This window comes from Maylandia zebra, linkage group LG19 (genome assembly GCF_041146795.1).
Source record: "Maylandia zebra isolate NMK-2024a linkage group LG19, Mzebra_GT3a, whole genome shotgun sequence".
Lineage (NCBI taxonomy): Eukaryota > Metazoa > Chordata > Actinopteri > Cichliformes > Cichlidae > Maylandia > Maylandia zebra.
This window is the reverse complement of record NC_135185.1, coordinates 24,591,917-24,602,723: the sequence shown is the minus strand read 5'-3', so window position 1 is coordinate 24,602,723 and position 10,807 is coordinate 24,591,917. Positions and strand designations below refer to the sequence as shown.

The 10,807-nt window shown below is 38.8% G+C and overlaps 1 long non-coding RNA gene across 1 annotated transcript; it reads left to right on the top strand.

The window, feature by feature from the left end:
- The first annotated feature begins 486 nt into the window (after positions 1 to 486).
- Positions 487 to 9,540, top strand: LOC106676861 (protein TUNAR). The gene is made up of 2 exons (XR_013094609.1): positions 487 to 1,394; positions 6,123 to 9,540. It is a non-coding gene; the product is annotated as a protein TUNAR (long non-coding RNA).
- Positions 9,541 to 10,807: the final 1,267 nt, after the last annotated feature.

Genomic DNA, 10,807 nt, shown 5'->3' with positions numbered 1-10,807 from the left:
CTTCCACTTTCCCAAGATTTACACTTACTGATGAAAACAATCTACAGTAAAAACCTGGTTAAATGCAGGCTTTAAATACATACATATGCCTGGCATTAAAAGTAGCACACCTCTCCTTTTTCACACGCTTAGACTCTTGCATGAATAGCTACATTATTCAATCAGACACCAACTCTCTCGCTCCCCTGTCCAACTTTGACAGGAGCTTGTGTTTTGCATACACACAAAACACAGAAAATAATCGCTTGACACACACGCCGACCGCTGGCCAGCACACTCTACACACATGCACACAGAAATTTCTCCCCAAAACACACTGGAGGAGACCCTTACCCCTCATCACGGCCCCTGTCACAAACGCTACTTGTCGTCAGGCGGTGTGTGACTCCCCTGAGTCGGTTGCCGAGCAACCGTGGCTACATTAATATGTGCGATGGGAAAGGAGCAGGGGATACCTCTTGCCTGTGGAGCGAAAGCAGCCACGACAGCGTCAGTGTGAGGCGACTGGTTCCCTCTCACCACCCCCTACCCCCTCCCTCTGTCTCTTTCTTATAGCCGTCCAATGTTCACGCTCTGCTCAGTTAGTTGGGGAAACACACACAGCCGCCGTAGCAGGAGAAAAGGTATATTAGGTTGCACATCATGTAGAGCTAACAGGGGCTTCCACCACTTTAGCGGGGGTGCTTTTTAAAAAAATCCTTCTTTTAAATTTTTGTATGAATCATGTAAAAGCCAAGGTGTCTGCTAAACATATCTTATGCCGCTGAGCAGTAAAAGTTTTCTTGAGAAGATGAGCTTTTAATAAGGGTTGACAGGTTGTCTTGGAAGGAGAGACAAGCCCGAAAATCTCTCTTTTTTTGTAAGCTTTGCGGATTAAAGACAAAGGAGGATGGAAATATTCGCATGAAACAGCTTTGTTACCCCCCACCCCCATCCTGCCCATCAACTGACTCAATTCTTCAACTTGACATCATCCCTTCACACAGACAAGAAGAAGAAGAAGAACAAGAGGAGAAGAGAGAAGCAGAGGTGGGGAGGCAAACAGACGGGAAAGAGGAGGAAGAGCGGAGAGGAGGTGGGCAGCACACTTTCAGCTCTCACAAGGCTGAGGAGGAGAAAGTGACAGCAGCTAGAACTTGGCCACACTAGTGAGATGAAATTTGGAGAGGAGACGCTGCAGCGCTCGAGGAGACGACATCTAAAGAGAGCCCTAAAATTGGACCGCCTGGAAGGCAAGCCAGCAGTCTCTGGATCCCGTCCACCGCTTCCACCCCCAACAGCAGAAGGATGAGAGGGGTCGACTTTCACCTTAGTGGCCAGGGATGTCTGTGCACTACGGGAAGGCATCCCCTTCCAGCATGTCCAATGCTATGTTATTCCTGATGCTTTGCAAGGTAAGTCTGCTGCAGTTCCACTCTCATTCTAAACCATTAAAGTCAAAAGGATTTACATCTGGAAGCTGTCTACAAACAATTTCACTGCAGTTACTCCACAACAGTGCATGGCTAGGAATTTAGTATGCAGCATGATATATTCTTTATAAATGTTAGATATTTACAGGCTCAGAGTTCTTTGCATGAAATATTGACTAAGGGTACCAGAGACCCCTTGAATCTTGAATAACAATTGAACTATTGTCTTTTTGTCTCTGTGCCTTTGCTATGAAAAATCACCTTAATAGTTAATAGCTTCGGAGTTGCACCTCATCTATAATGTTATCAAGTTTAAATATTTAATAAATGGGTTAAAGAGGTAAAAAAAATCTTTACATTTTTAAAAATAATTACAAAATAAAGCATTCCAGCTTTTCAAAGCATGGTATGGAGAGGCCAATTACATAACAAGCCATGAAAACGCAGAAACTTTCCTGTTTCTCACTTTGGTATGTGACTTCCTGAGTGCGTGAAATTAAAAAAAAAAGGAAAAAAAAGCAAATTTAAATGTTGTCAGTTCAAAAATAGGCCTGCCAATTTCTTCTCACTCACAAAACAATGAGTACAGGTTACGGAAAATGGGTCACGCTCACTTGAGAAACTATTTCATCTGATTTTCTTTCTCTGTCACTCTTCCTCTTTCTTGATTGGTCTACATTCATTCGCTGTTGAACAGTTTTTGTTCTCTACGTGACGCTCATTAGTTTTTGTGTTTTTTGTCAGCGTGTGATGGGTGTCAAACCCATGTATGCGCGCGTGTGTGCGTGCGTGTGTATACATACACACTCGGGAGGGGCTGGGAGCCGTTTGATTTAATTCCATTTTAAAACAATGCCAAAAGCGACTCTGCCTGTCAGACTCGGTTAGCATCTGGAGTTGTTTGACATGCTCGGGATTATTCAAGTGGTAAAAGGTTTTACTCTTGACTGATCTAATCTGAGGATGTTAGCTTCCGTTAGGTGTAGCAGGAGCGTCCAGATTTATTGTCCCAGGTATGGATTCTTGCTATTTTCCCTCTTTCTGTTCCTGTCTGTGTGTCTGTCTGTTCTTTCTATACGACTGTGTATCTGGATGTGCACGACTGAAGAGCAAGGTTTGAGTTTGCTATGAAAAAGAAAAAAAAAACTCCCAAAATGATGCTTCAAATTTTGAAGGAAAATTTGTTGATCCAGAGATGCTGCTTTTATAACGTTGGATAATGTCGGGACCTTAAGTGGCCCTGCCAGTGACAGACCTGCTCGGATTAATTACAGAGACAAAAGTGAAGACGTTAACATTTTATAATCACATAAAACAAGCTTGAGTATAAGAATAGAAATCAACTCTGAAATATTGAATGCCCTGCGCCTTAGTGCACAGTCAAAAATAATCAAGAGAATTAGAAACTGATCCAGATGATAATCTCTCATTTTGATATATTAACCTCAGCACGTGTATACTGTTAATGACTTCTGTTTCATGCTTGTTCAGAATGATAGAGCTCTAAAACACACTGCCCGGCCTTAGTGTTAAACAGACAGAGGAAGTCATTATGGGCAGTTAATGATTATAGCACATCGCACGATGCCAGCACCGGCTGCCTCTTGAAACAGAATGCTCTCGGTTGTTGGCTGTACAGACTGGAGCTGTTGAATGAGGATTCACTGGAAGGCATCCAGAGGGTTTTGCTGCGCTATGCACAGCTGTACCTTTCGGTGAAGCTCTTTACTTAATACACAGGTTTTGACAGAGCCTGGAACCTCGTACTCACCACCACTTCCACGACCACCTCATCTGCCTCCCCTTTCTTCTCCCTCATCATCCTCAGGCACATTTCTCTCCTGTTTTTTTTTTTTTTTTTGCTGAGAATGTTTATATCAGTAGCAAGCAGGCTTCTTTATGCATGAGGGCACATCCAGCGCGCCACACAAAGATCTCCTTTCAGGTTGAGGGAAGCCCCGTTTATAGTGCTCCCCGGGAGAGGCAATCAAATCCCATTGTAACAGGTCAGGGGAGGAGGATGAATTTAACATAGAAACCGAGCATGACGTATTTTTATGTACGTCAAGAGCAGACTGTACAGTGTGTGGATGATTGCAGCAATTCAGAGTATCCATGTGGGATGTTCTGCTTTAGAAAAGACAATCATTTTGATGGTCTTATAAAAAGTCCTGCAGCAAACGTCATGTGACATTTACTTTATGAAAGGCATTTTAACCTCCCCCCCCCCCCCCCCCCCCCCCCCCCACAGGTAATCCTTACATACAGTACCCCCCCCCCCCCCCAATAAAAAACCCCCACAAAAAAACCACATCATTCATGCATACTTCTTTGGTCCATAAAATCCAACTTTTTTACAGTAGCAAGTACACTGAATTGAACCTCTTAAAATGAAAAAATCTGACTTTATCTTACTGTAATCAACCCAGTTTAATCTCCCTCGGCTTCCCTCTCTTTGTAGTACATCAGCCTTACAGACTTTGACATAGTGTAAGTGATTCCTGGCAGGTGATGATTTCTGCCAAGGTCTTTTTTTTCCTCAGCCAAACCGTCACAGAATGCAAGTCAGAGAAAAAAGGACAGTGCTTACAACACTGATATAAAACCTTCTTTGTCCAAAGTTCCTTTAAGAGGACACATAAATTCTTTTTAGAGGAAAACAAACTCTGTAATTTAGCCATAATAGTTGTGGATTATAAGTGATTAACTTTAGTAAAACTTCTGTGTGAACTTGGATTAATCTGAAGAAAAAAAAGACAATCTGGATTGCAAGTATACAGAAAGTAAAACTGATTCAACCCAACGAATAAACACCAACCATTGCGATCACCAAATGACCTCTTATTTGACGAAGTTGATGGCAGTCAAAAGTATAAATATCTGCTAACATGGATGCTGTGAATTTGTTTTTTCTCAAGCACAAAAAGCAATAAACATGCAAACGTAAATGCAATGTAAATCTAATCTGATGTTTTGCTTTGGCAGTGTGCTTTGATCCAAATAGGAAGTGCTACCACACACAAATAATAAAGGTTTATTCAGGCCTGTATTTAATATTGCAAGTCTGTTCCTTTTCAAAAAAGACCATAAGCCAACGAGGTACACTGTGTACCTTGGTTGAACTTTAGGTAACCTCTACCTTCTGGAAGTCAGAAACATTGAGTTTATTGAGCATCAAAGCTTTTTTACTTAGAGGAACAGCTTCCTGTTAGAAGGTTTATTTTTAGTTAGGTTACATGCTTTTCTGTTGTTATTTGACATATAAAACCCACTGACCCGCAAAAGGAGCTTTTTCTCCTGAGAGGTGTTTGGATGCCAAGTTGCACAAGCTGCTGCGCCTACGGGCTAAAAACATACTGCTAGTATCTAATACTGCACCCTAGGCTACACAAATCGACACACACACACACACTAAAAACTCACACTTGAGAGCGCTAGCACACTCAGAACTTGTTTGAGAGCAGTCCCAGTGTTGAAGAAGTACCACTGCTGAATAGAGGCTAGTGCAGAAATATCTGCTGTCTTTTTGTTTTCACTCACTAGGCTTCAAAGACGAGCCAAACAAAGGGTTTAACCAGATGTTAGCAATGAACAAAGCAGCTAGTATTTTATTTATGGTAAAATTCCCCCGTCCTCTATTGAATTCATGTTTCATAGTACATTAATAATATCTGTAAAATGGATAAAGCATTGTGTACTAAATGTACCGAAACTGCGTTATTTTTGTACACAGATTTGAAGAACATCTCACCATATTGGAATAACCTGCAAAATATGTATATATATATATATATATATATATATATATATATATATATATATATATATATATATATATATATATAGTACTTAGCAAATTCATTAAAATACCCCCAATGTAAGGCTTATCACAGCTGTCCAAATTTAACAGCATTGGAAATTACCAAAGTCATTTTTAATGTTTGTGTAATGGTTAACCCACCAATATGCAGAAGGTCTTTATAGTAATTATGAGTTTTATATAATTACTGTGGTTATCCATGACATTTAAAACATATTGTTTTACAAAAAAGTAAAAAAAAAATAGTAAAAATTATAATTACTTTTTTGATTACGATGCCAAATTAAAGTTCTATACTTACAGCCCTGAATAGAAAACTTAGTTTAATTGGTTGAATGTTATGCTTGTCCAGTGTCCAAATTTGCGTGTACGAATGCAAAATCATTTTGTTATTTGCCGAGTTAATAACAACATGACTTTGAATTTCAAACAGTTTTCTTTTGACAGATTTCTAAACTATTTGTATGTACTTGTTTTTGTGATTTCCCGACAGCATTCAAAATCCAGATCATTCAAAAGAAAACATATTATAGATAAATCATTCTGCTTTTTGTTGTTTTTCTTTAAAGCTAAAATGTTCCAGCTACTTCCCTCCATTGTATTATTTATCACTAAAATCTGACGTTATTAGCTTTCCAGCCTTTTTTAATGTATTAAAGAGAAAGCATACAGGAGAATGGTGTTTGTTTACTTTCTGTTTTTCAATGATTGTAAATTATTGGTGCCTAAGCAAACACCTCACCAGCAGAAGACTAGATTTCCTGTTTTATTGCCATTATCACTGTCCACCACACACTGTGCAAGGACCCTATTCAAGGAAAATGAATAACCAATTGCATTAACTAAAACATGGATTGTGTTTGTCTTTTCTCCTTATCTGCCTGCTCCAGACTGGTCTGAGAAGAAAACTGCAGGCTTTTCCAGGGAAAATGGTAAACACTCTCTACAGTGATGAGGAAAAGGGAATCCAAGACAAGGAAAGTAAGGAGGAGACCATCTTGGCCATGCTGGGAATCATTGGGACCATTCTCAACTTGGTCGTCATCATTTTTGTCTACATCTACACCACCTTGTAGGTCTTGAACTCTTATTGTGCTTCATTAGTGGACACAGCAGAGCACATCTGAGCTGCTTCAGCAACACTATGTTGACTGAAAAGGAGAAAAAGATGGATGGAGAGAGGAAGAGGCTGAACTGTGCTGTTGCCATATGGCACCAGTCCTGCATCACTTCAAACAGCTGAGACTATAAGAAACTGGCTTGTTCCTCTCCCTTTACAGGTAAAATTATCCAGAATTTCTGGTCATTTTGACTTGTATATAAATGCATGAAGCAAAGTCGAGAGACTGAAAAGATGAGAGCTTTCACTAACACGTGGACTTAAAACAGCAGGAAGAGTGGACATTTTTGAATAATACTTTACAAATGCTTTTATTAAATGAATTATGATTTATTGTTCTGTTTTACATCCATGGGATAACAGTTCAAATTGTAAGTAAAAATTAGCTTTTGGTTTGCTGTTTTTTTTTTTTTAACACAACAAATTTCCATTTCTATGAGATTTTAACAGACAAAAGGAAGAAAATGTTATTCTGATTGATTTAATGTTCACTTTAAGACTGTATTTGTCACCAGTGTTTGCAAAGTATTGACCGGACGACATTTACGGAGACTATTATTCCTGAAATTTAAATACATGCAGAGTTTTAGGTTGTATGCTTGTACATTTACAGGTCAAAACTGAGTCTATAAATGGTATAATATCAGTTTAATGTGCTGAAATGAATCCATAATGGTTACACTTGACATTGTACCGAACATTAAACCACGGAAGAATACTTAAATTGTTACTTAAATTAGTTAAAAGCAACGTCGTTATCCTGTAAGTGTTTAATTTATCACTTCCACCTTTAAAGGCCATCCATATAGAAAAAGAAGAACCGAGAAGCATATTTTACTCAATCAGATGCAGCTTTGAAACTTCATAAAGCCTTTCATAAATTTGTCAACATGTACAAAATGTTTCATAATCTTTATGTTACTTATTACTATAAAAAGCTCACTCTTCAAAGTAGAAAAGGGAAAGCGACAGCTTGGGCTCTCAGTTCGTGCATCACTAAATCAGAACTTGTCCATGATTACTGTTTGCCTTAAAACATGAGGAAATGTCTATTTCCGCAGTGTTTATCAGGTTAAAAAGACTTTGTGAAACCCTTGTTGTACATACATATAATGTTCGTATTTTATGGGTTTATTGGCGGTAATTTTTATAAAAGCATCCTACTCTTGTCTTAACCAACATGATTACTACAAGATATTTCCAGACCTGGGCCAAACAGCTTACCTTGAGTCATTTGTGTCCATTTTCAGAGGACGACACTGGACAGTACTGTGAATCATAGGAAATTTACATGACGGCAAGAACCTTTAGATTAGCTTTTGGTATGATTCTTTTTCTTACACTGACTAAACTAACACTGTGTCTATTTTAAGGCCTCGTTCCATCTGAGAGCAACCATGTCAGCTAGAAATTACATTTACATACAACTAAATTTCAACAAGAAGGGAGTGTGTTGCTGACTGACTTAAGTTTTCTTTTTAAATATTTAGGAAATGCTCTTTATTTATTGAACAAGTGGTTTAGTTTAGGTTTACACAAAGTTGAGGTCAGCTGCACATCCAATTGAAAAAGTTAGTTCAAGCTGCTTTAGCATGCATGCATTTGCTGTGCACCTCCAAGCATCTTGGCAACCCACCTTCACCTCCAGCATTGCCTATGACTATTTATATACGCAAACTCAAAGATGAGGCGGTCCCAGACAAAAAGAATCTTCTTTAAGCATGACACAACAATGTTGATAATGAACTTAAGTGTAACACGTGTAGTGACAGCATATTTAATTTTTCACAAAAATATTTGGCTTTGGAAAAGTATATATAAATGCACCAGCTACAAAATTGTTAGACTGCTGTTTTGGCACTCTGTGTCAACACTTTTGATGTTTCATGTTTAAAATCTTCTGATTCTTACCACTGAACGAAAACAGTGACACAGCCCGCAGTCAGCCAGTAAGGCTGAATAAGAATGTAAACCCCAGGCTGTGGTGTCGCGGTCCAATTTGGGTCCTGTTGTCTATGTCGACTTCCTTATGCTGACTGAACATTCCTGCAGTGCTTCACTCATTAAAAAAAATGATATTAACATATAACCATAATGTTCGTGAGACAGGCTTATTGTCAGACACACTGGACAAAAACCGATTAATTCTACTTGACCCAGGACTGGAATTAAGAAACATTTTGCACTTAAACATGAGAAGAAAGTGTGTCAAGTTTTTTTTCTTCTTTTTTCCACATTTGTGAGTCTGACTGATCTGGTCCAGCTTGTACAAATCAAATCAGGTCAGGTTATGTGACAGTTTGAGGTAAAAGTGTCTTTCTGTAACATCCTAATTTAAGAAGCACTGAAATTCAAGAATTTTTCTTTATATTTGCGTTGAAGGAGGGAGATAAATATTTGAGAAAAACATTTTGTTTTAGAGGCAATGGTAGGTACTTTTTTCCTGTGCTTCCAATCTTAATGCTAAAATGACTGGATGCTGGCTGTAGCTGTCAGACATGTAAGTGATATTGATCTTCTTATGAAACTTCCAGCAAGAAAACTAGTAAGTTCCCAAAGTGTTGCACTATTCTTCTAATAAAACTAGATATAAGAGATGAGAAAAGGCCTCCAAATAACGATGTACAGTTTGTAGAGAATGTAAGGGTAGACAGGAGGCTATATTATGTGAAAAAATGTCATGTTTGTGCTCTTCAGTCAACAACCTCTTGATTTCAGAAAGTGCCTGAGATGAAATGTCTCGACCTCACCAGTGGAGAGGTGAAGGAAAGAAAAATAGATCGCCTGTCATACAGCCAGATGAGTGGAAGAGGTTTGCAGAAAAACATGTATCCTGATGGGACTGGATTTCCACATAGCATAGTTAGCGATGCCAGTCATTGTTTGTCTGGGCTGAGGGGCTCCTTTGTTTCACAGAAAGGTTTTAAAATGAAAGCTTAGTAAGCACACGGAAGAGTCTTATGAATGTATTTATATTTGATGTTAAAGTTGATTATTTCTCTTATTCTTATTGTTTATTTATCTTTCCTAAAGCTATGTAACCCGATGTATCCTTATGATTTATTTGTGTGTATGCAAAATCTATTTAAAGTCACTGTAAAGTCTCTTGTGGGTGACAAATGGAAGGGTTAACAGTTTTTCAGCCTGCAGTTTTGTTAACAAATATTAAATAAATACATCTAAAAGTGGTTGCATCAGGTCGTATAATCTTAATGCAGAGGGATAAGGATCCGTGGTTAAATATTCAGGTATAAGCAGCTTCATTCATTAAACATGATATCCATCAATTCTGAAAGATCCTGTCAATATATTAAATAATATATAGGTACGATACTGTGCAAAATTCTCAAGCCACCCCCGATTTCTTTAAATTTTGCTAGGAAACAGGAACAGGAACTTGTGCGGGAAATTACTGAAATATGAGTAAATGTACACAGAAACAGAGGCTATAGAGATAAAAAATATACACCATTCTAATAACCTCTAAAAAGGCTTCTTGAAGGACATTCAAAGCTTTTTTTTTGGACTTTGGCTGCCTTTTGTTTTGTTCTATGTCAAGATGTTCCCACACTCTTCCAATAATGTTGAGGTCCAGGCTTTGGGGAGGCCAATCCATGACTGACAGTGTTCAACTGTGTGTTTATCTGGTATGCTTTTACTGCATTGGCAGTGTGTTTGCTGAAAACATCAGATCAGCTGCTTTCAGCTGATCAGAGGGCCCGGTGGCAGCCTCGCCTCTGTCAGTGCGCCCCAGGGTGGCTGTGGTTACAATGTAGCTTGCCATCACCAGTGTGTGAATGTGTGTGTGAATGGGTGGATGACTGGATATGTAAAGCGCTTTGGGGTCCTTAGGGACTAGTAAGGCGCTATATAAATACAGGCCATTTACCATTCAAAATAATATTGCATAGTGGCTGAAAATCGGACAATTTACTTTTCTGTGTTCATAATTCCATCAGTTTTAACAAGCTCTCCAACAGCACTCACTGAAACGTCGCACAAATCATAACAGAGCCTCCACCGTGTTTTGTAGATGGCTGTAGACACTGTTGTGCCTGTCTCCTGACCTCCACCGTACATATTAATGACAGTTTGAACCAAATCAACATCTGGACTCATCACTCCATAAGACCTGATGTCAGTTCTTGTGTAATCTGGCGTGCATCCGTCTTTTCTCTGTGTTTCCCTTCCTTAAGAATGGCTTTCTGAACACCAACCTTCCACTGAGAACATTTCTGATGAGGTTTCAGTAAAGAGTAGACAGATCAACTGAAGGGCAGGTTGCATTTCTGCTTGAGTGATTGATAGGACAGGGCTAAGTGTCTAGCATTGGTAGCCAATGTAAAATAAAACTAACCTTCAGAAAGCCTGAAGAACTCTTTCTTAAGACTTTTCTTTTAAAAAAATACTCCTTTTCTGTCTCACAGAGAGAGAAACCCCTCACTTACCAACACT